This window comes from Musca domestica, unplaced genomic scaffold (genome assembly GCF_030504385.1).
Source record: "Musca domestica strain aabys unplaced genomic scaffold, Musca_domestica.polishedcontigs.V.1.1 5, whole genome shotgun sequence".
NCBI lineage: Eukaryota > Metazoa > Arthropoda > Insecta > Diptera > Muscidae > Musca > Musca domestica.
In genome coordinates, this window is record NW_026712346.1 from 26,286,104 (window position 1) to 26,311,638 (window position 25,535).

General features: G+C 35.0%; 8 non-coding genes and 7 pseudogenes across 8 annotated transcripts; all 15 read left to right on the forward strand.

Moving 5' to 3' along the window:
- Positions 1-517: 517 nt before the first annotated feature.
- Positions 518-636, forward strand: LOC131805318 (5S ribosomal RNA). The gene has a single exon (XR_009343641.1). It is a non-coding gene; the product is annotated as a 5S ribosomal RNA (ribosomal RNA).
- Positions 637-12,589: 11,953 nt separating this feature from the next.
- On the forward strand, positions 12,590-12,708 carry LOC131805319 (5S ribosomal RNA). The gene has a single exon (XR_009343642.1). It is a non-coding gene; the product is annotated as a 5S ribosomal RNA (ribosomal RNA).
- A 551-nt stretch (positions 12,709-13,259) lies between these two features.
- On the forward strand, positions 13,260-13,378 carry LOC131805194 (5S ribosomal RNA; annotated as a pseudogene).
- Positions 13,379-13,913: 535 nt separating this feature from the next.
- Positions 13,914-14,032, forward strand: LOC131805195 (5S ribosomal RNA; annotated as a pseudogene).
- A 3,112-nt stretch (positions 14,033-17,144) lies between these two features.
- On the forward strand, positions 17,145-17,263 carry LOC131805171 (5S ribosomal RNA). The gene has a single exon (XR_009343567.1). It is a non-coding gene; the product is annotated as a 5S ribosomal RNA (ribosomal RNA).
- A 558-nt stretch (positions 17,264-17,821) lies between these two features.
- Positions 17,822-17,940, forward strand: LOC131805320 (5S ribosomal RNA). Its single transcript, XR_009343643.1, has one exon. It is a non-coding gene; the product is annotated as a 5S ribosomal RNA (ribosomal RNA).
- Positions 17,941-19,813: 1,873 nt separating this feature from the next.
- LOC131805203 (5S ribosomal RNA) lies at positions 19,814-19,932 on the forward strand (annotated as a pseudogene).
- A 549-nt stretch (positions 19,933-20,481) lies between these two features.
- Positions 20,482-20,600, forward strand: LOC131805224 (5S ribosomal RNA; annotated as a pseudogene).
- Positions 20,601-21,156: 556 nt separating this feature from the next.
- On the forward strand, positions 21,157-21,275 carry LOC131805321 (5S ribosomal RNA). The gene has a single exon (XR_009343644.1). It is a non-coding gene; the product is annotated as a 5S ribosomal RNA (ribosomal RNA).
- A 554-nt stretch (positions 21,276-21,829) lies between these two features.
- LOC131805198 (5S ribosomal RNA) lies at positions 21,830-21,948 on the forward strand (annotated as a pseudogene).
- Positions 21,949-22,482: 534 nt separating this feature from the next.
- Positions 22,483-22,601, forward strand: LOC131805322 (5S ribosomal RNA). The gene has a single exon (XR_009343645.1). It is a non-coding gene; the product is annotated as a 5S ribosomal RNA (ribosomal RNA).
- Positions 22,602-23,155: 554 nt separating this feature from the next.
- LOC131805185 (5S ribosomal RNA) lies at positions 23,156-23,274 on the forward strand. The gene has a single exon (XR_009343581.1). It is a non-coding gene; the product is annotated as a 5S ribosomal RNA (ribosomal RNA).
- Positions 23,275-23,822: 548 nt separating this feature from the next.
- Positions 23,823-23,941, forward strand: LOC131805237 (5S ribosomal RNA; annotated as a pseudogene).
- A 553-nt stretch (positions 23,942-24,494) lies between these two features.
- On the forward strand, positions 24,495-24,613 carry LOC131805323 (5S ribosomal RNA). Its single transcript, XR_009343646.1, has one exon. It is a non-coding gene; the product is annotated as a 5S ribosomal RNA (ribosomal RNA).
- Positions 24,614-25,166: 553 nt separating this feature from the next.
- On the forward strand, positions 25,167-25,285 carry LOC131805200 (5S ribosomal RNA; annotated as a pseudogene).
- Positions 25,286-25,535: the final 250 nt, after the last annotated feature.

Consider the following 25,535-nt stretch of genomic DNA (forward strand, 5'->3'; position numbering starts at 1 on the left):
ATATTTTTTCTAATTTAAAAAATATTTTTTATATTTAACAAATTATTTTTTATTTATTTTGTAAAAATATCTTTTAAATAGCTTTTATTTTATTTTTTTAATTCAAAAAAAAAAAAAAAACAAAAAAAACAAAAAAAAAAAATAACGTTACTTTGAATAGCTAATGAATATAATGTATTGATTTTCAGCTAAACATATTTTTGAACGTTGTAAAATATTTTTTCTTTTATGGTTTAAAAATAACAATATAAGATTTATTTTCTCTATTTTGAAAAATAAAGTATAAAACATATTTATTTGCATCTAATATTTGCTTTAAAGTTGTTTTAAAAATAATTTTAAGGTTCATCTTTGAAATATTTTTATTTCATACTTGTAAGAAAACTGTTTATTTCCCTTAATCGAAACAAGCATACAATCCCTTATTCGTTCGTGTGTATGTTCAACACTCAAAAGACGTTGTCTTAATATAGCATTCACTGTTAGGCATATGAAGCAAAATGAACTATGCTTCTTTGCCAACGACCATACCACGCTGAGTACATCGGTTCTCGTCCGATCACCGAAATTAAGCAGCGTCGGGCGCGGTTAGTACTTAGATGGGGGACCGCTTGGGAACACCGCGTGTTGTTGGCATTGTCCAACTTTTTTATATATTTTTTTTAATTTAAAAAATATTTTTTCTAATTTAAAAAATATTTTTTATATTTAACAAATTATTTTTTATTTATTTTGTAAAAATATCTTTTAAATAGCTTTAGCTTTAAAAAAAAATAACGTTACTTTGAATAGCTAATGAATATAATGTATTGATTTTCAGCTAAACATATTTTTGAACGTTCTAAAATATTTTTTCTTTTATGGTTTAAAAATAACAATATAAGATTTATTTTCTCTATTTTGAAAAATAAAGTATAAAACATATTTATTAGCATCTAATATTTGCTTTAAAGTTGTTTTAAAAATAATTTTAAGGTTCATCTTTGAAATATTTTTATTTCATACTTGTAAGAAAACTGTTTATTTCCCTTAATCGAAACAAGCATACAATCCCTTATTCGTTCGTGTGTATGTTCAACACTCAGTTTCAGTTTCAGTTTCAGTTTTAATTTATTACATCCATATCATTAAACAATTTTTGAATACCTTACGGCTAACAATATTTCCTTAATCTATACTTAACATAAATCTTATTTTTCTAAGTTTACCTATATAATACTTAACTTAGGCTACAGTGAAGCTGTAGCCTTTCTCTATACGATTCTAATACAATTATACTTATAATTATGCTTATAATTATAATGATCTCCTAAAAAATGATGTACAAAAAACTGGAGTCCCTAACTTTTTAATTTTTAATTTCTTAAAGCTAATTAAATCTATTATTAAAACTACTTATTATCTAATGTTAATTCTACTTAACCTACTTAATCTACTATTTACATTATTTACAAGGGTGCTACACCGGCTACTGCGATACCTTGTAGACGGGGTTATCTAACGCGAGCGTCCCAAACCTACGATGATAGAAGAGGAGTTGGTCTTCTCTGTAGAGAAGACCCTCTTCATTCATCGTTAGTAAACTGCTCGGTGGCCTATAATTGGCCCGAGCTAGCCTGTCCATGTTTGTTTCATGTTCAAGGCTTTCTCTTACTAACCTGTTATCGACTGATTCGGCTCTGTCTAGGCACTTTAGAGCGCTAGCCATAAGAAATTTATCTATACGGCTAAAGTCGATCGTTTCGTAAATTATCCTGTTGGGAGGTAAACGCCAGGTTCCATCTTCACCCTGGGTTCGCCTTAAGCCTAAACAGGACCTTAAAATTCGCCTCTCCCATATGCGAAGTCTTTCCATTTGGCTGGAAGATATTCCAAACCAAATAGGAAAGGCATATGCAATCAGAGGCCTTATTATCTGTTTGTAGATAAGTAATCTAACCTTAACAGTAAGCCCTCCAGTAGCATTTATAGCACGCTGGTAGGCCCAATATATACCCTTGACTTTTCTAAGAATGTAGTCAATATGCCTAACAAACTCAAAGTTGCTATGCAAAATAACGCCCAGATATTTAATCTGGTCCGAGTTGCGAATTTGTTGCCCTCCAACCGTAAGATTTGGCTCATACTGCCTGGCACTGCGGTACAAGTACTTTTTCTTGCCCTTGAAGGTAATCGCTTCGCATTTGTCTACGTTTAAGCGCATTTTCCAAGTATGGAAATATTAGGAGAGCTGCTCCAAATATGCGTTTAAACGCGAGTTAGTGTTCCCCGCATGTGCTCCGGCCGCAGCGATGAAGATATCATCTGCATATGCCAGGAGCAAATGCCCTTCGGGCGCATGCGGTACATCACTAGTAAAAATGTTGAAAAGGACAGGGCCAAGGAGAGAACCTTGTGGTACCCCGGCATTTACAGCCCTTTCTGAAGAAAGGTCCTCATCAACTTTAACTCTAAAACTACGATTTGCTAGGAAACTAGTCACTAGTCTACATATATTAAAATCGAAGCCTAGCCTTCTCATTTTATATATGATGGCGTTTTGCCAAACATTATCAAATGCTTTGGCAAAATCTAAACTAACCGCGATTGTGATCTGCCGGTTATTTAGTGCCTTAGTCACAAAGGCCCCTAAGACCATGAGGGCTTGTGATGTTGAATGGCCACGCCTGAAGCCAAATTGGCTGTCAGGTATAATTTCTTTATCTTCCAGGATTTCTTTGATCTCCGAAAGTATAAAATATTCAAAAAGCTTCCCAAGAGCTGGGAGTAAGCTAATTGGTCTATAGTTATTGCAATGTGTTGGGTCCTTACCAGGTTTCAGGATGGGTATTGTTATCGCCCTTTTCCATGAAACCGGAAAATAGCCCAAGTTTATGCAATGATTAAAGATTATCGAAATATGTTTCCAAGCAGTGCTATCGGTCCTCCTTAACACGATGTCAGGGATTCCATCCGGCCCTGCGGATTTTCGATTTGATCTTTTTTTTAACCCTGCCCCAATTTTTGGTGCTTTGAGGAATTTATGTTGTCGCCATATATTGTCCTCACTTATTGTGGATCCATCTGCAGTTAGGTGATCTGCAAATGTCACCAAAGGGGACGTATCATTATACATTGATATTTCATTTCTAACAGTATTACTGAAAGAAGAAGTATCGTCGGCATCAGAGTGTCCTTGGACGACGTCTGCTAACATGTCAGCCTTTTGGCTAGACACGACTGCCGAGACCCCATCGTTGCCGATGAGGTCTGGGATTTTGGCATAGCGACTAATACCCGCTGCAGCCTTAACCCTACCGTACATACGATCGTTCACCTGGATTTCGCTGAGGTATCGCACCCATTGAACTGACTCGTATTCCGCAATCGCGCCTTGGATAATTCTATCGGCGTTGCGAATTTCCGCCCTGAGAGTTGAATACCTTTCAGGGTTTCCTGTACGATGTAATCTTCTCCGTAGAACTTTCTTTTGTCTGATTAGGTCTAGTATTTCAGGCGAAAGTCTACGGGGTCCTCTATTTCCAGAATAAATTCTTGGAATGCTGGACTCCATGGCGTTTCGGAAAACCTCGCTCGTGGCATCGATGCAGGCATCGATTTCCGAATGAGTAACATTCCGATCTATAGGAAGTTGGCAGTTGGGAAGCTCTTCTGCCAAAATCCTGTTGAATTGTCTTCTGTCCATTCTTCTATAATCGAAGAAAGTCCGTCTTGGTCTACGTTCCGGTTCGTCCCCGTAAACCGTCATTTTCAGGGCTCTATGGTCAGAATTACATTCTACGGTTGTAATTCCTCGCCCATCATTATCATCTATATGTATGCCAGATGTAGCCAAGCAAATGTCAATAAAGGTTTGTGAACCTATAGTGACTCTGGTTGGCCCATCTGTGGGTATAATATTTAGATCTAGACAGCTAATTAAAAAATCTAAAACTATCCTCCCTCTGTGACAAGTTGAAACATTCCCCCAGCTAGTATGTCTAGCATTAAGGTCCGCCCCTATAATAACCTCCCCAGATGTAGCTAAGTCCCTAAGAGGTTCTAAGCTATTAATGTCAAAGTTATCGGATGGCCTGCAGTACATAGCCACTGCGTACAGTGGTGACCCGCCGGCCCTAGATATCTTAATACAAGTACACTCGATGGGACCCAAATCAAGTGGTACTCGACTACATTTTACGTTATCCCTTACTAATATAGCAGTGCCCCCACCCCTATGCTCTTTCCTATATTGTAAGTAACTAACGTACCCGCCTATCTCAAATCTGTGGTTTTGGGATAGTTTATGTTCAGCCAACATCATGACCTCCGGCCGATGCTCATCGAGGAATAACCGGAGGTAGTGCCTCTTGTGCCTCGATATTACGGAGTTGATGTTGGCAAATATAAATGTAGTTGACCTAACCATTTATACCTAACATACCTACTAAGGAGGCCATGGCTTTAGCCTGGCTCGCCTTATCCTGAATTTTTAGTTCCTCTGAGAACTGACGAACTTGCATGACTGACGTCAAGAAATCCTTGCCAAAGATTTCGTTGCAAATTTCGTCAAACAGAATAAACCCGCTGACTACTTGTCCTAAGGACTGTTGTTGTCCCAAAGCAATATTGGTTTTGGGTTGTTGGCCCAAAACAATATTTGCTTTGGGTTGTTGTCCCAAAGGTGTATTGGCTTTAGGTTGTTGGCCCAAAGTCATATTGGCGGCTGGCATCTTTGCCGAAGTAACAGCGGCGAATGATACAGAAGGTTGTATCTTTCCGCTGTTAATAGGGAAACCCTTAGCCGCAGTTTTTGCCGTTTTAGCAGCCTGACCTTCAGCTATTTTAGCCAATAGCTTTAGGCGAGTTGGACAATCGCGCGCATTTGCGGCGTGACCAACACGGTTACAGTTGATGCATTTGAACACGTAGTTCGGCTGCATTGTAACCTTTCCTGTGGTGGGGTCAGTCACAGGAACGAGAGTTGGTTTATTTACGCCCTTGGGAATTTTGCACTTCCCTGGGCCATGGTCTCCTGCGCACTTTACGCAGCAATATGGCAAGCCACAATTAACCGACACATGAAAGTGTCTTTGGCAATTGTGACATTGCGTTAGACCTTTCTTTTTGTCCTTTCTAAAGTGGACATCACTAGTAAAAAGGCGACGTATTTTGTAAATACGTGTCATACGAGTCCGAAAGGCCCTCCAAAATTACGGAGTACGGTTTTTGGCCTTTAGGTGCATGGGTATAATAGTGTATACCCTCTTTAGCAAAGTAAGCCTTTACCTTCTCATGGTCTTCCTATGATGTTAGGTTAAAGGCGCTTATTTTCCTATTTACCAATTTAATGGTAAATTTGTCATGTCCCAACAAGCTAATTAAAGCGTCAGTAATGCCCTTAACATTAACGTCAAATGTCGATATAGCTGGTATCGACTTACCTGACTTGCCTGGTGTAGCATCCTTTCGAGGTTTGGCGGCTGCTGCTGCTGACGTTGTTGCTGCTGCTGCTGCTGCGGTTGCTGCTGCTGGCTCTTCTTTGGTGCTGTTGGTTATTTGCACCACTTTCACCTTCCGTTTGGCTGCTTTGGTCGTTTTTCCTACGACCTTGACATCCTTCTTCCCAGGCAGGATGGGCTTGTTGACTGCCTGTGATGGAGCACGGCTTGCTTCCATCGATAACTGTGCCACTGGCGGTGTGCACACAGACTGCACCACTGGCGGTGTGGGCAGTTCTACCTCCATAGCGGTAGAATCCAATTTGCTTTGTGAGTTCACCAAAATCTCACAAGCATTTACGGAGAATTTCTTCTCGTAAGCTGCAATAATTCTCTTGCAGCTGTTGACCTTCAGGAATTCAGCATTGAGCTGCCTGGCGGTCTCCTCTTGCCTGGCCTTAACGGCTGCCAACTCGGCCGATAAGGCTTTGTTGTCCTCCATAATGTTGGACAACAATGCTTCCAGCTGGTTGACTTTCGCCTCCAGCTTTAGTGATTCATAAGGAGAATCACACTCGTTAGAATCACGTTTCTTTTTGCGCTTCCGTTGCTTTTCAACAACGGTGCCATCAGTGGTGGAGTCGTCTGTGGTTTCTCCTTTTGCCGCCGAAGCACAGACAAGGGGCGCGGTTTTGCCCATGGGTACAGCAGTGGCGAGTTGTAGGGGCACTGCATTACCGACCGTTGGAAAATTGTGACCGGCGAGAATGACGGTGTTACCGACCGAAACTACATTATCGACAGTTCGGCCGGCGAGATGAACTGCATTACCGACAGGCACTGCATTACCATAAGGTACTGCACTACCGACCGGTAATACATTACCGACACCCACGGTCATCGGCACTGCATTACCGACATGCGGTACTGCATTACCAACCGAGGGTCCCGGCACGGCATTACCATCGGGCACCTCCATGGTGTCCGAACACACCCTTATGTGGGCCAAGTGCCGACGGCAAAATTATTTGCAATTTGCCGACGGAACACACTTGACAATTTCCCGACGGCAAAACACAAATTTTAAAAAAATGCCGAGGGATTTCACTTTATAACTTGGAGCTTTTATCTCTAAAGTTTGAAACACTCCAAGTTCACTTTATTTTTTATTTTCACTTTTTAATCACTAGCACTGGTGGTCCGCACACTCCAAGAGCTCAAAGCAGAATATGTTCAACACTCAAAAGACGTTGTCTTAATATAGCATTCACTGTTAGGCATATGAAGCAAAATAAACTATGCTTCTTTGCCAACGACCATACCACGCTGAGTACATCGGTTCTCGTCCGATCACTTAGTACTTAGATGGGGGACCGCTTGGGAACACCGCGTGTTGTTGGCATTGTCCAACTTTTTTATATTTTTTTTTAATTTAAAAAAAAATATTTTTTCTAATTTAAAAAATATTTTTTATATTTAACAAATTATTTTTTATTTATTTTGTAAAAATATCTTTTAAATAGCTTTTATTTTATTTTTTTAATTCAAAAAAAAAAAAAAAAAAACAAAAAAAAAAAAAATAAGCTGTAGCCTTTCTCTATACGATTCTAATACAATTATACTTATAATTATGCTTATAATTATAATGATCTCCTAAAAAAATGATGTACAAAAAACTGGAGTCCCTAACTTTTTAATTTTTAATTTCTTAAAGCTAATTAAATCTATTATTAAAACTACTTATTATCTAATGTTAATTCTACTTAACCTACTTAATCTACTATTTACATTATTTACAAGGGTGCTACACCGGCTACTGCGATACCTTGTAGACGTGGTTATCTAACGCGAGCGTCCCAAACCTACGATGATAGAAGAGGAGTTGGTCTTCTCTGTAGAGAAGACCCTCTTCATTCATCGTTAGTAAACTGCTCGGTGGCCTATAATTGGCCCGAGCTAGCCTGTCCATGTTTGTTTCATGTTCAAGGCTTTCTCTTACTAACCTGTTATCGACTGATTCGGCTCTGTCTAGGCACTTTAGAGCGCTAGCCATAAGAAATTTATCTATACGGCTAAAGTCGATCGTTTCGTAAATTATCCTGTTGGGAGGTAAACGCCAGGTTCCATCTTCACCCTGGGTTCGCCTTAAGCCTAAACAGGACCTTAAAATTCGCCTCTCCCATATGCGAAGTCTTTCCATTTGGCTGGAAGATATTCCAAACCAAATAGGAAAGGCATATGCAATCAGAGGCCTTATTATCTGTTTGTAGATAAGTAATCTAACCTTAACAGTAAGCCCTACAGTAGCATTTATAGCACGCTGGTAGGCCCAATATATACCCTTGACTTTTCTAAGAATGTAGTCAATATGCCTAACAAACTCAAAGTTGCTATGCAAAATAACGCCCAGATATTTAATCTGGTCCGAGTTGCGAATTTGTTGCCCTCCAACCGTAAGATTTGGCTCATACTGCCTGGCACTGCGGTACAAGTACTTTTTCTTGCCCTTGAAGGTAATCGCTTCGCATTTGTCTACGTTTAAGCGCATTTTCCAAGTATGGAAATATTAGGAGAGCTGCTCCAAATATGCGTTTAAACGCGAGTTAGTGTTCCCCGCATGTGCTCCGGCCGCAGCGATGAAGATATCATCTGCATATGCCAGGAGCAAATGCCCTTCGGGCGCATGCGGTACATCACTAGTAAAAATGTTGAAAAGGACAGGGCCAAGGAGAGAACCTTGTGGTACCCCGGCATTTACAGCCCTTTCTGAAGAAAGGTCCTCATCAACTTTAACTCTAAAACTACGATTTGCTAGGAAACTAGTCACTAGTCTACATATATTAAAATCGAAGCCTAGCCTTCTCATTTTATATATGATGGCGTTTTGCCAAACATTATCAAATGCTTTGGCAAAATCTAAACTAACCGCGATTGTGATCTGCCGGTTATTTAGTGCCTTAGTCACAAAGGCCCCTAAGACCATGAGGGCTTGTGATGTTGAATGGCCACGCCTGAAGCCAAATTGGCTGTCAGGTATAATTTCTTTATCTTCCAGGATTTCTTTGATCTCCGAAAGTATAAAATATTCAAAAAGCTTCCCAAGAGCTGGGAGTAAGCTAATTGGTCTATAGTTATTGCAATGTGTTGGGTCCTTACCAGGTTTCAGGATGGGTATTGTTATCGCCCTTTTCCATGAAACCGGAAAATAGCCCAAGTTTATGCAATGATTAAAGATTATCGAAATATGTTTCCAAGCAGTGCTATCGGTCCTCCTTAACACGATGTCAGGGATTCCATCCGGCCCTGCGGATTTTCGATTTGATCTTTTTTTTAACCCTGCCCCAATTTTTGGTGCTTTGAGGAATTTATGTTGTCGCCATATATTGTCCTCACTTATTGTGGATCCATCTGCAGTTAGGTGATCTGCAAATGTCACCAAAGGGGACGTATCATTATACATTGATATTTCATTTCTAACAGTATTACTGAAAGAAGAAGTATCGTCGGCATCAGAGTGTCCTTGGACGACGTCTGCTAACATGTCAGCCTTTTGGCTAGACACGACTGCCGAGACCCCATCGTTGCCGATGAGGTCTGGGATTTTGGCATAGCGACTAATACCCGCTGCAGCCTTAACCCTACCGTACATACGATCGTTCACCTGGATTTCGCTGAGGTATCGCACTCATTGAACTGACTCGTATTCCGCAATCGCGCCTTGTATAATTCTATCGGCGTTGCGAATTTCCGCCCTGAGAGTTGAATACCTTTCAGGGTTTCCTGTACGATGTAATCTTCTCCGTAGAACTTTCTTTTGTCTGATTAGGTCTAGTATTTCAGGCGAAAGTCTACGGGGTCCTCTATTTCCAGAATAAATTCTTGGAATGCTGGACTCCATGGCGTTTCGGAAAACCTCGCTCGTGGCATCGATGCAGGCATCGATTTCCGAATGAGTAACATTCCGATCTATAGGAAGTTGGCAGTTGGGAAGCTCTTCTGCCAAAATCCTGTTGAATTGTCTTCTGTCCATTCTTCTATAATCGAAGAAAGTCCGTCTTGGTCTACGTTCCGGTTCGTCCCCGTAAACCGTCATTTTCAGGGCTCTATGGTCAGAATTACAATCTACGGTTGTAATTCCTCGCCCATCATTATCATCTATATGTATGCCAGATGTAGCCAAGCAAATGTCAACAAGGTTTGTGAACCTATAGTGACTCTGGTTGGCCCATCTGTGGGTATAATATTTAGATCTGGACAGCTAATTAAAAAATCTAAAACTATCCTCCCTCTGTGACAAGTTGAAACATTCCCCCAGCTAGTATGTCTAGCATTAAGGTCCGCCCCTATAATAACCTCCCCAGATGTAGCTAAGTCCCTAAGAGGTTCTAAGCTATTAATGTCAAAGTTATCGGATGGCCTGCAGTACATAGCCACTGCGTACAGTGGTGACCCGCCGGCCCTAGATATCTTAATACAAGTACACTCGATGGGACCCAAATCAAGTGGTACTCGACTACATTTTACGTTATCCCTTACTAATATAGCAGTGCCCCCACCCCTATGCTCTTTCCTATATTGTAAGTAACTAACGTACCCGCCTATCTCAAATCTGTGGTTTTGGGATAGTTTATGTTCAGCCAACATCATGACCTCCGGCCGATGCTCATCGAGGAATAACCGGAGGTAGTGCCTCTTGTGCCTCGATATTACGGAGTTGATGTTGGCAAATATAAATGTAGTTGACCTAACCATTTATACCTAACATACCTACTAAGGAGGCCATGGCTTTAGCCTGGCTCGCCTTATCCTGAATTTTTAGTTCCTCTGAGAACTGACGAACTTGCATGACTGACGTCAAGAAATCCTTGCCAAAGATTTCGTTGCAAATTTCGTCAAACAGAGTAAACCCGCTGACTACTTGTCCTAAGGACTGTTGTTGTCCCAAAGAAACATTGGTTTTGGGTTGTTGGCCCAAAACAATATTTGCTTTGGGTTGTTGTCCCAAAGGTGTATTGGCTTTAGGTTGTTGGCCCAAAGTCATATTGGCGGCTGGCATCTTTGCCGAAGTAACAGCGGCGAATGATACAGAAGGTTGTATCTTTCCGCTGTTAATAGGGAAACCCTTAGCCGCAGTTTTTGCCGTTTTAGCAGCCTGACCTTCAGCTATTTTAGCCAATAGCTTTAGGCGAGTTGGACAATCGCGCGCATTTGCGGTGTGACCAACACGGTTACAGTTGATGCATTTGAACACGTAGTTCGGCTGCATTGTAACCTTTCCTGTGGTGGGGTCAGTCACAGGAACGAGAGTTGGTTTATTTACGCCCTTGGGAATTTTGCACTTCCCTGGGCCATGGTCTCCTGCGCACTTTACGCAGCAATATGGGAAGCCACAATTAACCGACACATGAAAGTGTCTTTGGCAATTGTGACATTGCGTTAGACCTTTCTTTTTGTCCTTTCTAAAGTGGACATCACTAGTAAAAAGGCGACGTATTTTGTAAATACGTTCAATATCTGATCCCTTGCCCAAATGGATCAGAAATTTAGCGCCTCCTAGTTTTGTGACACGCTTTATGTCGATATTTAGGTTCAAAGCTTTGAGACCTGCTTCGACATGATTGGTGTCATACGAGTCCGAAAGGCCCTCCAAAATTACGGAGTACGGTTTTTGGCCTTTAGGTGCATGGGTATAATAGTGTATACCCTCTTTAGCAAAGTAAGCCTTTACCTTCTCATGGTCTTCCAATGATGTTAGGTGAAAGGCGCTTATTTTCCTATTTACCAATTTAATGGTAAATTTGTCATGTCCCAACAAGCTAATTAAAGCGTCAGTAATGCCCTTAACATTAACGTCAAATGTCGATATAGCTGGTATCGACTTACCTGACTTGCCTGGTGTAGCATCCTTTCGAGGTTTGGCGGCTGCTGCTGCGGTTGCTGCTGCTGGCTCTTCTTTGGTGCTGTTGGTTATTTGCACCACTTTCACCTTCCGTTTGGCTGCTTTGGTCGTTTTTCCTACGACCTTGACATCCTTCTTCCCAGGCAGGATGGGCTTGTTGACTGCCTGTGATGGAGCACGGCTTGCTTCCATCGATAACTGTGCCACTGGCGGTGTGCACACAGACTGCACCACTGGCGGTGTGGGCAGTTCTACCTCCATAGCGGTAGAAACCAATTTGCTTTGTGAGTTCACTAAAATCTCACAAGCATTTACGGAGAATTTCTTCTCGTAAGCTGCAATAATTCTCTTACAGCTGTTGACCTTCAGGAATTCAGCATTGAGCTGCCTGGCGGTCTCCTCTTGCCTGGCCTTAACGGCTGCCAACTCGGCCGATAAGGCTTTGTTGTCCTCCATAATGTTGGACAACAATGCTTCCAGCTGGTTGACTTTCGCCTCCAGCTTTAGTGATTCATAAGGAGAATCACCCTCGTTAGAATCACGTTTCTTTTTGCGCTTCCGTTGCTTTTCAACAACGGTGCCATCAGTGGTGGAGTCGTCTGTGGTTTCTCCTTTTGCCGCCGAAGCACAGACAAGGGGCGCGGCTTTGCCCATGGGTACAGCAGTGGCGAGTTGTAGGGGCACTGCATTACCGACCGTTGGAAAATTGCGGTCGGCGAGAATGACGGTGTTACCGACCGAAACTGCATTATCGACAGTTCGGCCGGCGAGATGAACTGCATTACCGAGCAGCACTGCATTACCATAAGGTACTGCACTACCGACCGGTAATGCATTACCGATACCCACGGTCATCGACACTGCATTACCGACATGCGGTACTGCTTTACCGACCGAGGGTCCCGGCACGGCATTACCATCGGGCACCTCCATGGTGTCCGAACACACCCTTATGTGGGCCAAGTGCCGACGGCAAAATTATTTGCAATTTGCCGACGGAACACACTTGACAATTTCCCGACGGCAAAACACAAATTTTAAAAAATGCCGACGGGATTTCACTTTATAACTTGGAGCTTTTGTCTCTAAAGTTTGAAACACTCCAAGTTCACTTTATTTTTTATTTTCACTTTTTCACTTTTTAATCACTAGCACTGGTGGTCCGCACACTCCAAGAGCTCAAAGCAGAATATGTTCAACACTCAAAAGACGTTGTCTTAATATAGCATTCACTGTTAGGCATATGAAGCAAAATAAACTATGCTTCTTTGCCAACGACCATACCACGCTGAGTACATCGGTTCTCGTCCGATCACCGAAATTAAGCAGCGTCGGGCGCGGTTAGTACTTAGATGGGGGACCGCTTGGGAACACCGCGTGTTGTTGGCATTGTCCAACTTTTTTATATTTTTTTTTAATTTAAAAAAAATATTTTTTCTAATTTAAAAAATATTTTTTATATTTAACAAATTATTTTTTATTTATTTTGTAAAAATATCTTTTAAATAGCTTTTATTTTATTTTTTTAATTCAAAACAAAAAAAAAAAAAAAACAAAAAAAAAAATAACGTTACTTTGAATAGCTAATGAATATAATGTATTGATTTTCAGCTAAACATATTTTTGAACGTTGTAAAATATTTTTTCTTTTATGGTTTAAAAATAACAATATAAGATTTATTTTCTCTATTTTGAAAAATAAAGTATAAAACATATTTATTTGCATCTAATATTTGCTTTAAAGTTGTTTTAAAAATAATTTTAAGGTTCATCTTTGAAATATTTTAATTTCATACTTGTAAGAGAACTGTTTATTTCCCTTAATCGAAACAAGCATACAATCCCTTATTCGTTCGTGTGTATGTTCAACACTCAAAAGACGTTGTCTTAATATAGCATTCACTGTTAGGCATATGAAGCAAAATAAACTATGCTTCTTTGCCAACGACCATACCACGCTGAGTACATCGGTTCTCGTCCGATCACCGAAATTAAGCAACGTCGGGCGCGGTTAGTACTTAGATGGGGGACCGCTTGGGAACACCGTGTGTTGTTGGCATTGTCCAACTTTTTTATATTTTTTTTTAATTTAAAAAATATTTTTTCTAATTTAAAAAATAATTTTTATATTTAGCAAATTATTTTTTATTTATTTTGTAAAAATATCTTTTAAATAGCTTTTATTTTATTTTTTTAATTAAAAAAAAAACAAAAAAAAATAACGTTACTTTGAATAGCTAATGAATATAATGTATTGATTTTCAGCTAAACATATTTTTGAACGTTGTAAAATATTTTTTCTTTTATGGTTTAAAAATAACAATATAAGATTTATTTTCTCTATTTTGAAAAATAAAGTATAAAACATATTTATTTGCATCTAATATTTGCTTTAAAGTTGTTTTAAAAATAATTTTAAGGTTCATCTTTGAAATATTTTTATTTCATACTTGTAAGAGAACTGTTTATTTCCCTTAATCGAAACAAGCATACAATCCCTTATTCGTTCGTGTGTATGTTCAACACTCAAAAGACGTTGTCTTAATATAGCATTCACTGTTAGGCATATGAAGCAAAATAAACTATGCTTCTTTGCCAAAGACCATACCACGCTGAGTACATCGGTTCTCGTCCGATCACCGAAATTAAGCAGCGTCGGGCGCGGTTAGTACTTAGATGGGGGACCGCTTGGGAACACCCCGTGTTGTTGGCATTGTCCAACTTTTTTATATTTTTTTTTAATTTAAAAAATATTTTTTCTAATTTAAAAAATATTTTTTATATTTAACAAATTATTTTTTATTTATTTTGTAAAAATATCTTTTAAATAGCTTTTATTTTATTTTTTTAATTCAAAAAAAAAAAAAAAAAAAAAAAAATAACGTTACTTTGAATAGCTAATGAATATAATGTATTGATTTTCAGCTAAACATATTTTTGAACGTTGTAAAATATTTTTATACCCTACACCACATAGTGGTAAGGGTATTATGTCTTTGTGCATTTGTTTGTAACATGGAGAAGGAAACGAGATAGACCCATAGTTACTTTTGAGAACCTTCATAGAATCACTTTCTGAGTCGATTTATGCATGTCAGTCCGTCTGTCCGTCCGTCCGTCCGTCCGTCTGTCCATGTATTCTTGTGAACAAAATGCAGGTCGCATTTATTATCCGATTGAGATGAAATTTTCCAAACAATATTTTTTTGGCCCAAGGACGAACTCTATTGAAATTGGTGAGAATCGGATCAAATTTAGATATAGCTCCCATATATATCTTCATCCGATTTCGGGTTAAATGTGCACCAAATGTCCACTGTCAGTCCAAATTACCTGAATTTTGGCACACCGAACCGAGTTCGGCCTAGAAGCAAGAATATCAAATTTGGAGAAAATCGGTGCAGATATAGCTATAGCTCCCATATATATCTTTCATCCGATTTGATCTTTAAGTCCCTCACATTCCTACTATGCACTCCACAACCGTAATATTTGGTACTAGGTATTAGATGGAGCACAGAAATAGCTGTTTTAAATTTTATCGAAATCGGTTCAGATTTGGATATAGCTCCCATATATATCTTCATCCGATTTCGGGTTAATTGACCACCAAATGGCCAATATCAGCCCAAATGGCCCGAATTTTGGCACATGTGACCGAGATTAGCCTTAAAGCAAATACAACAAATTTGGAGAAAATCGGTTCAGATTTGGATATAGCTCCCATATATATCTTCATCCGATTTCGAGTTAATTGTGCTCCAAATGGCCGATATAAGTCCAAATGGACTGAATTTTAGTACATCGGACCAAATTCAGCCTAGAAGCAAGTATATCAAATTTAGTGAAAATCGGTTCAGATATAGATATAGCAACCATATATATGTTTCATCCGATTTAGTGTTTTAGTCCTTTACATTCGTAATATTCACTCCACAACCGTGATATTTGGTACCAGGTATTAAATGGAGCACAGGAAAAGCTGTTTTAAATTTTATCGAAATCGGTTCAGATTTGGATATAGCTCCCATATATATCTTCATCCGATTTCGGGTTAATTGACCACCAAATGGCCAATATCAGCCCAAATGGCCCGAATTTTGGCACATGTGACCGAGATTAGCCTTAAAGCAAATACAACAAATTTGGAGAAAATCGGTTCAGATTTGGATATAGCTCCCATATATATCTTCATCCGATTTCGGGTGATTGACCACCAAATGGCCGTAATAGCATCAATTTTGGCAATTCCGACCGAAACCAGCATATAAGCAAGTACATCGATTTTAGTAAAAATCGGTTCAGATATAGCTATAGCTCCCATATATATGTTTCATCCGATTTCGTCTTTAAATCCCTCACATTCGTAATATGCACTCCACAGGAATGATATTTGGTACCAGATATCAGATAAAGCCCAAAAATATTTGATTTTAATTTTATTAAAATCTGTTCCGATTTGGATATGCCTCCCATATATATCTTCATCCGATTTCGTGTTAATTGTGCATCAAATGGCCAATATCAGCCCAAATGGCATGAATTTTGGCAAATCCGACCGAAACCAGCCTATAAGCAAGTACACACACTTTAGTAAAAAGCGGTTCAGATATAGCTCTATCTCCCATATATATGTTTCATCCGATTTGCTCTTTAAGTCCCTTACATTCGTAATATACTCTTCACAGGAATGATATTTGGTACCAGATATCAGATAAAGCCCAAAAGTAGTCGATTTTAATTTTATCAAAATCTGTTCAGATTTGGATATAGCACCCATATGTATCTTCATCCGATTTCGTGTTAATTGTGCAACAAATGGCCAATATCAACCGAAATGGCATGAATTTTAGCATATCTGGCCAAATTCAGCCTAGAAGCAAGGACACCAATTTTAGTAAAAGTCGTTTCAGATATAGCTATAGCTCCCAAATATATCTTCATCCGATTTCGGATTAAATGTGCAGCAAATGGCTAATATCTGCTCAAATGACCTGACTTTTGGTAGTCTAGAAGAAAGTACATCAAATTTAGTGAAAATCGGTCGGATACAGCTATAGCTCCTATATATACCTTTCATCCGATTTGTACTTTAAGTTCCTCAAATTCGAAAAATGTACGATGCAAGAATAATATTTGGTATCAGATGCAGCCAAGAAATATATTCTTTTTCAGTTTTACAAATATTGGTTCAGATTTGGATATACCTCCTATATATATCTTCATCCAATTTCGTGTTGATTGCGCACCAAATGTCCAATATCAGCCCAAATGTCCTGGGTTTTGGCACATCTGACCGAATTCAGCATAGAATCAAATACATCAAACTTGGTGAAAATCGGTTCAGATATAGCTATAGTTCGTAAAATGCACGATAGAATTAGATAGATTTTGATTTTGTACCAAATATCTCATAGAGCTCTGAAATGCTCTGTATAAACCTTTTTACGAGAGCTCTACTAAATATGCATAATGGTGTAGGGTATCATATAGTCGGCCCCGCCCGACTTTTGAGCTTTCCTTACTGGTTTCTTTTATGGTTTAAAAATAACAATATAAGATTTATTTTCTCTATTTTGAAAAATAAAGTATAAAACATATTTATTTGCATCTAATATTTGCTTTAAAGTTGTTTTAAAAATAATTTTAAGGTTCATCTTTGAAATATTTTTATTTCATACTTGTAAGAAAACTGTTTATTTCCCTTAATCGAAACAAGCATACAATCCCTTATTCGTTCGTGTGTATGTTCAACACTCAAAAGACGTTGTCTTAATATAGCATTCACTGTTAGGCATATGAAGCAAAATAAACTATGCTTCTTTGCCAACGACCATACCACGCTGAGTACATCGGTTCTCGTCCGATCACCGAAATTAAGCAGCGTCGGGCGCGGTTAGTACTTAGATGGAGGACCGCTTGGGAACACCGCGTGTTGTTGGCATTGTCCAACTTTTTTATATTTTTTTTTAATTTAAAAAATATTTTTTCTAATTTAAAAAATATTTTTTATATTTAACAAATTATTTTTTATTTATTTTGTAAAAATATCTTTTAAATAGCTTTTATTTTATTTTTTAATTCAAAAAAAAAAAAAAAAAAAAAAAAAAAAAAAAACAAAAAAAAATAACGTTACTTTGAATAGCTAATGAATATAATGTATTGATTTTCAGCTAAACATATTTTTGAACGTTGTAAAATATTTTTTCTTTTATGGTTTAAAAATAACAATATAAGATTTATTTTCTCTATTTTGAAAAATAAAGTATAAAACATATTTATTTGCATCTAATATTTGCTTTAAAGTTGTTTTAAAAATAATTTTAAGGTTCATCCTTGAAATATTTTTATTTCATACTTGTAAGAAAACTGTTTATTTCCCTTAATCGAAACAAGCATACAATCCCTTATTCGTTCGTGTGTATGTTCAACACTCAAAAGACGTTGTCTTAATATAGCATTCACTGTTAGGCATATGAAGCAAAATAAACTATGCTTCTTTGCCAACGACCATACCACGCTGAGTACATCGGTTCTCGTCCGATCACCGAAATTAAGCAGCGTCGGGCGCGGTTAGTACTTAGATGGGGGACCGCTTGGGAACACCGCGTGTTGTTGGCATTGTCCAACTTTTTTATATTTTTTTTTTAATTTAAAAAATATTTTTTCTAATTTAAAAAATATTTTTTATATTTAACAAATTATTTTTTATTTATTTTGTAAAAATATCTTTTAAATAGCTTTTATTTTATTTTTTTAATTCAAAAAAAAAAAAAAAAAAAAATAACGTTACTTTGAATAGCTAATGAATATAATGTATTGATTTTCAGCTAAACACAGAAAATCGGTTCAGATTTGGATATAGCTCCCATATATATCTTCATCCGATTTCGGGTGATTGACCACCAAATGGCCGTAATAGCATCAATTTTGGCAATTCCGACCGAAACCAGCATATAAGCAAGTACATCAATTTTAGTAAAAATCGGTTCAGATATAGCTATAGCTCCCATATATATGTTTCATCCGATTTCGTCTTTAAATCCCTCACATTCGTAATATGCACTCCACAGGAATGATATTTGGTACCAGATATCAGATAAAGCCCAAAAATATTTGATTTTAATTTTATTAAAATCTGTTCCGATTTGGATATGCCTCCCATATATATCTTCATCCGATTTCGTGTTAATTGTGCATCAAATGGCCAATATCAGCCCAAATGGCATGAATTTTGGCAAATCCGACCGAAACCAGCCTATAAGCAAGTACACACATTTTAGTAAAAATCGGTTCAGATATAGCTCTATCTCCCATATATATGTTTCATCCGATTTGCTCTTTAAGTCCCTTACATTCGTAATATACTCTTCACAGGAATGATATTTGGTACCAGATATCAGATAAAGCCCAAAAGTAGTCGATTTTAATTTTATCAAAATCTGTTCAGATTTGGATATAGCACCCATATGTATCTTCATCCGATTTCGTGTTAATTGTGCAACAAATGGCCAATATCAACCGAAATGGCATGAATTTTAGCATATCTGGCCAAATTCAGCCTAGAAGCAAGGACACCAATTTTAGTAAAAGTCGTTTCAGATATAGCTATAGCTCCCAAATATATCTTCATCCGATTTCGGATTAAATGTGCAGCAAATGGCTAATATCTGCTCAAATGACCTGACTGACATCAAATTTAGTGAAAATCGGTCGGATACAGCTATAGCTCCTATATATACCTTTCATCCGATTTGTACTTTAAGTTCCTCAAATTCGAAAAATGTACGATGCAAGAATAATATTTGGTATCAGATGCAGCCAAGAAATATATTCTTTTTCAGTTTTACAAATATCGGTTCAGATTTGGATATACCTCCTATATATATCTTCATCCAATTTCGTGTTGATTGCGCACCAAATGTCCAATATCAGCCCAAATGTCCTGGGTTTTGGCACATCTGACCGAATTCAGCATAGAATCAAATACATCAAACTTGGTGAAAATCGGTTCAGATATAGCTATAGTTCGTAAAATGCACGATAGAATTAGATAGATTTTGATTTTGTACCAAATATCTCATAGAGCTCTGAAATGCTCTGTATAAACCTTTTTACGAGAGCTCTACTAAATATGCATAGTGGTGTAGGGTATCATATAGTCGGCCCCGCCCGACTTTTGAGCTTTCCTTACTGGTTTCTTTTATGGTTTAAAAATAACAATATAAGATTTATTTTCTCTATTTTGAAAAATAAAGTATAAAACATATTTATTTGCATCTAATATTTGCTTTAAAGTTGTTTTAAAAATAATTTTAAGGTTCATCTTTGAAATATTTTTATTTCATACTTGTAAGAAAACTGTTTATTTCCCTTAATCGAAACAAGCATACAATCCCTTATTCGTTCGTGTGTATGTTCAACACTCAAAAGACGTTGTCTTAATATAGCATTCACTGTTAGGCATATGAAGCAAAATAAACTATGCTTCTTTGCCAACGACCATACCACGCTGAGTACATCGGTTCTCGTCCGATCACCGAAATTAAGCTGCGTCGGGCGCGGTTAGTACTTAGATGGGGGATCGCTTGGGAACACCGCGTGTTGTTGGCATTGTCCAACTTTTTTATATTTTTTTTTAATTTAAAAAATATTTTTTCTAATTTAAAAAATATTTTTTATATTTAACAAATTATTTTTTATTTATTTTGTAAAAATATCTTTTAAATAGCTTTTATTTTATTTTTTTAATTCAAAAAAAAAAAAAAAAAAAAAAAACAAAAAAAATAACGTTACTTTGAATAGCTAATGAATATAATGTATTGATTTTCAGCTAAACATATTTTTGAACGTTGTAAAATATTTTTTCTTTTATGGTTTAAAAATAACAATATAAGATTTATTTTCTCTATTTTGAAAAATAAAGTATAAAACATATTTATTTGCATCTAATATTTGCTTTAAAGTTGTTTTAAAAATAATTTTAAGGTTCATCTTTGAAATATTTTTATTTCATACTTGTAAGAAAACTGTTTATTTCCCTTAATCGAAACAAGCATACAATCCCTTATTCGTTCGTGTGTATGTTCAACACTCAAAAGACGTTGTCTTAATATAGCATTCACTGTTAGGCATATGAAGCAAAATAAACTATGCTTCTTTGCCAACGACCATACCACGCTGAGTACATCGGATCTCGTCCGATCACCGAAATTAAGCAGCGTCGGGCGCGGTTAGTACTTAGATGTAGGAACGCTTGGGAACACCGCGTGTTGTTGGCATTGTCCAACTTTTTTATATTTTTTTTTAATTTAAAAAATATTTTTTCTAATTTAAAAAATATTTTTTATATTTAACAAATTATTTTTTATTTATTTTGTAAAAATAACTTTTAAATAGCTTTTATTTTATTTTTTAATTCAAAAAAAAAAAAAAAAAAAAAAAACAAAAAAACAAAAAAAATAACGTTACTTTGAATAGCTAATGAATATAATGTATTGATTTTCAGCTAAACATATTTTTGAACGTTGTAAAATATTTTTTCTTTTATGGTTTAAAAATAACAATATAAGATTTATTTTCTCTATTTTGAAAAATAAAGTATAAAACATATTTATTTGCATCTAATATTTGCTTTAAAGTTGTTTTAAAAATAATTTTAAGGTTCATCTTTGAAATATTTTTATTTCATACTTGTAAGAAAACTGTTTATTTCCCTTAATCGAAACAAGCATACAATCCCTTATTCGTTCGTGTGTATGTTCAACACTCAAAAGACGTTGTCTTAATATAGCATTCACTGTTAGGCATATGAAGCAAAATAAACTATGCTTCTTTGCCAACGACCATACCACGCTGAGTACATCGGTTCTCGTCCGATCACCGAAATTAAGCAGCGTCGGGCGCGGTTAGTACTTAGATGGGGGACCGCTTGGGAACACCGCGTGTTGTTGGCATTGTCCAACTTTTTTATATATTTTTTTAATTTAAAAAATATTTTTTCTAATTTAAAAAAATATTTTTTATATTTAACAAATTATTTTTTATTTATTTTGTAAAAATATCTTTTAAATAGCTTTTATTTTATTTTTTTAATTCAAAAAAAAAAAAAAAAAAAAAAAAACAAAAAAAAAAATAACGTTACTTTGAATAGCTAATGAATATAATGTATTGATTTTCAGCTAAACATATTTTTGAACGTTGTAAAATATTTTTTCTTTTATGGTTTAAAAATAACAATATAAGATTTATTTTCTCTATTTTGAAAAATAAAGTATAAAACATATTTATTTGCATCTAATATTTGCTTTAAAGTTGTTTTAAAAATAATTTTAAGGTTCATCTTTGATATATTTTTATTTCATACTTGTAAGAAAACTGTTTATTTCCCTTAATCGAAACAAGCATACAATCCCTTATTCGTTCGTGTGTATGTTCAACACTCAAAAGACGTTGTCTTAATATAGCATTCACTGTTAGGCATATGAAGCAAAATAAACTATGCTTCTTTGCCAACGACCATACCACGCTGAGTACATCGGTTCTCGTCCGATCACCGAAATTAAGCAGCGTCGGGTGCGGTTAGTACTTAGATGGGGGACCGCTTGGGAACACCGCGTATTGTTGGCATTGTCCAACTTTTTTATATATTTTTTTAATTTAAAAAATATTTTTTCTAATTTAAAAAATATTTTTTATATTTAACAAATTATTTTTTATTTATTTTGTAAAAATATCTTTTAAATAGCTTTTATTTTATTTTTTAATTAAAAAAAAAACAAAAAAAAATTACGTTACTTTGAATAGCTAATGAATATAATGTATTGATTTTCAGCTAAACATATTTTTGAACGTTGTAAAATATTTTTTCTTTTATGGTTTAAAAATAACAATATAAGATTTATTTTCTCTATTTTGAAAAATAAAGTATAAAACATATTTATTTGCATCTAATATTTGCTTTAAAGTTGTTTTAAAAATAATTTTAAGGTTCATCTTTGAAATATTTTTATTTCATACTTGTAAGAAAACTGTTTATTTCCCTTAATCGAAACAAGCATACAATCCCTTATTCGTTCGTGTGTATGTTCAACACTCAAAAGACGTTGTCTTAATATAGCATTCACTGTTAGGCATATGAAGCAAAATAAACTATGCTTCTTTGCCAACGACCATACCACGCTGAGTACATCGGTTCTCGTCCGATCACCGAAATTAAGCAGCGTCGGGCGCGGTTAGTACTTAGATGGGGGACCGCTTGGGAACACCGCGTGTTGTTGGCATTGTCCAACTTTTTTATATATTTTTTTAATTTAAAAAATATTTTTTCTAATTTAAAAAAATATTTTTTATATTTAACAAATTATTTTTTATTTATTTTGTAAAAATATCTTTTAAATAGCTTTTATTTTATTTTTTTAATTCAAAAAAAAAAAAAAAAAAAAAAAAAACAAAAAAAAAATAACGTTACTTTGAATAGCTAATGAATATAATGTATTGATTTTCAGCTAAACATATTTTTGAACGTTGTAAAATATTTTTTCTTTTATGGTTTAAAAATAACAATATAAGATTTATTTTCTCTATTTTGAAAAATAAAGTATAAAACATATTTATTTGCATCTAATATTTGCTTTAAAGTTGTTTTAAAAATAATTTTAAGGTTCATCTTTGATATATTTTTATTTCATACTTGTAAGAAAACTGTTTATTTCCCTTAATCGAAACAAGCATACAATCCCTTATTCGTTCGTGTGTATGTTCAACACTCAAAAGACGTTGTCTTAATATAGCATTCACTGTTAGGCATATGAAGCAAAATAAACTATGCTTCTTTGCCAACGACCATACCACGCTGAGTACATCGGTTCTCGTCCGATCACCGAAATTAAGCAGCGTCGGGTGCGGTTAGTACTTAGATGGGGGACCGCTTGGGAACACCGCGTGTTGTTGGCATTGTCCAACTTTTTTATATTTTTTTTTAATTTAAAAAATATTTTTTCTAATTTAAAAAATATTTTTTATATTTAACAAATTATTTTTTATTTATTTTGTAAAAATATCTTTTAAATAGCTTTTATTTTATTTTTTTAATTCAAAAAAAAAAAAAAAAAAAAAACAAAAAAAAATAACGTTACTTTGAATAGCTAATGAATATAATGTATTGATTTTCAGCTAAACATATTTTTGAACGTTGTAAAATATTTTTTCTTTTATGGTTTAAAAATAACAATATAAGATTTATTTTCTCTATTTTGAAAAATAAAGTATAAAACATATTTATTTGCATCTAATATTTGCTTTAAAGTTGTTTTAAAAATAATTTTAAGGTTCATCTTTGAAATATTTTTATTTCATACTTGTAAGAAAACTGTTTATTTCCCTTAATCGAAACAAGCATACAATCCCTTATTCGTTCGTGTGTATGTTCAACACTCAAAAGACGTTGTCTTAATATAGCATTCACTGTTAGGCATATGAAGCAAAATAAACTATGCTTCTTTGCCAACGACCATACCACGCTGAGTACATCGGATCTCGTCCGATCACCGAAATTAAGCAGCGTCGGGCGCGGTTAGTACTTAAATGTAGGACCGCTTGGGAACACCGCGTGTTGTTGGCATTGTCCAACTTTTTTATATTTTTTTTTAATTTAAAAAATATTTTTTCTAATTTAAAAAATATTTTTTATATTTAACAAATTATTTTTTATTTATTTTGTAAAAATAACTTTTAAATAGCTTTTATTTTATTTTTTTAATTCAAAAAAAAAAAAAAAAAAAAAAAAAAAACAAAAAAAAATAACGTTACTTTGAATAGCTAATGAATATAATGTATTGATTTTCAGCTAAACATATTTTTGAACGTTGTAAAATATTTTTTCTTTTATGGTTTAAAAATAACAATATAAGATTTATTTTCTCTATTTTGAAAAATAAAGTATAAAACATATTTATTTGCATCTAATATTTGCTTTAAAGTTGTTTTAAAAATAATTTTAAGGTTCATCTTTGAAATATTTTATTTCATACTTGTAAGAAAACTGTTTATTTCCCTTAATCGAAACAAGCATACAATCCCTTATTCGTTCGTGTGTATGTTCAACACTCAAAAGACGTTGTCTTAATATAGCATTCACTGTTAGGCATATGAAGCAAAATAAACTATGCTTCTTTGCCAACGACCATACCACGCTGAGTACATCGGTTCTCGTCCGATCACCGAAATTAAGCAGCGTCGGGCGCGGTTAGTACTTAGATGGGGGACCGCTTGGGAACACCGCGTGTTGTTGGCATTGTCCAACTTTTTTATATATTTTTTTAATTTAAAAAATATTTTTTCTAATTTAAAAAAATATTTTTTATATTTAACAAATTATTTTTTATTTATTTTGTAAAAATATCTTTTAAATAGCTTTTATTTTATTTTTTAATTCAAAAAAAAAAAAAAAAAAAAAAAAACAAAAAAAAAAATAACGTTACTTTGAATAGCTAATGAATATAATGTATTGATTTTCAGCTAAACATATTTTTGAACGTTGTAAAATATTTTTTCTTTTATGGTTTAAAAATAACAATATAAGATTTATTTTCTCTATTTTGAAAAATAAAGTATAAAACATATTTATTTGCATCTAATATTTGCTTTAAAGTTGTTTTAAAAATAATTTTAAGGTTCATCTTTGATATATTTTTATTTCATACTTGTAAGAAAACTGTTTATTTCCCTTAATCGAAACAAGCATACAATCCCTTATTCGTTCGTGTGTATGTTCAACACTCAAAAGACGTTGTCTTAATATAGCATTCACTGTTAGGCATATGAAGCAAAATAAACTATGCTTCTTTGCCAACGACCATACCACGCTGAGTACATCGGTTCTCGTCCGATCACCGAAATTAAGCAGCGTCGGGTGCGGTTAGTACTTAGATGGGGGACCGCTTGGGAACACCGCGTATTGTTGGCATTGTCCAACTTTTTTATATATTTTTTTAATTTAAAAAATATTTTTTCTAATTTAAAAAATATTTTTTATATTTAACAAATTATTTTTTATTTATTTTGTAAAAATATCTTTTAAATAGCTTTTATTTTATTTTTTAATTAAAAAAAAAACAAAAAAAAATTACGTTACTTTGAATAGCTAATGAATATAATGTATTGATTTTCAGCTAAACATATTTTTGAACGTTGTAAAATATTTTTTCTTTTATGGT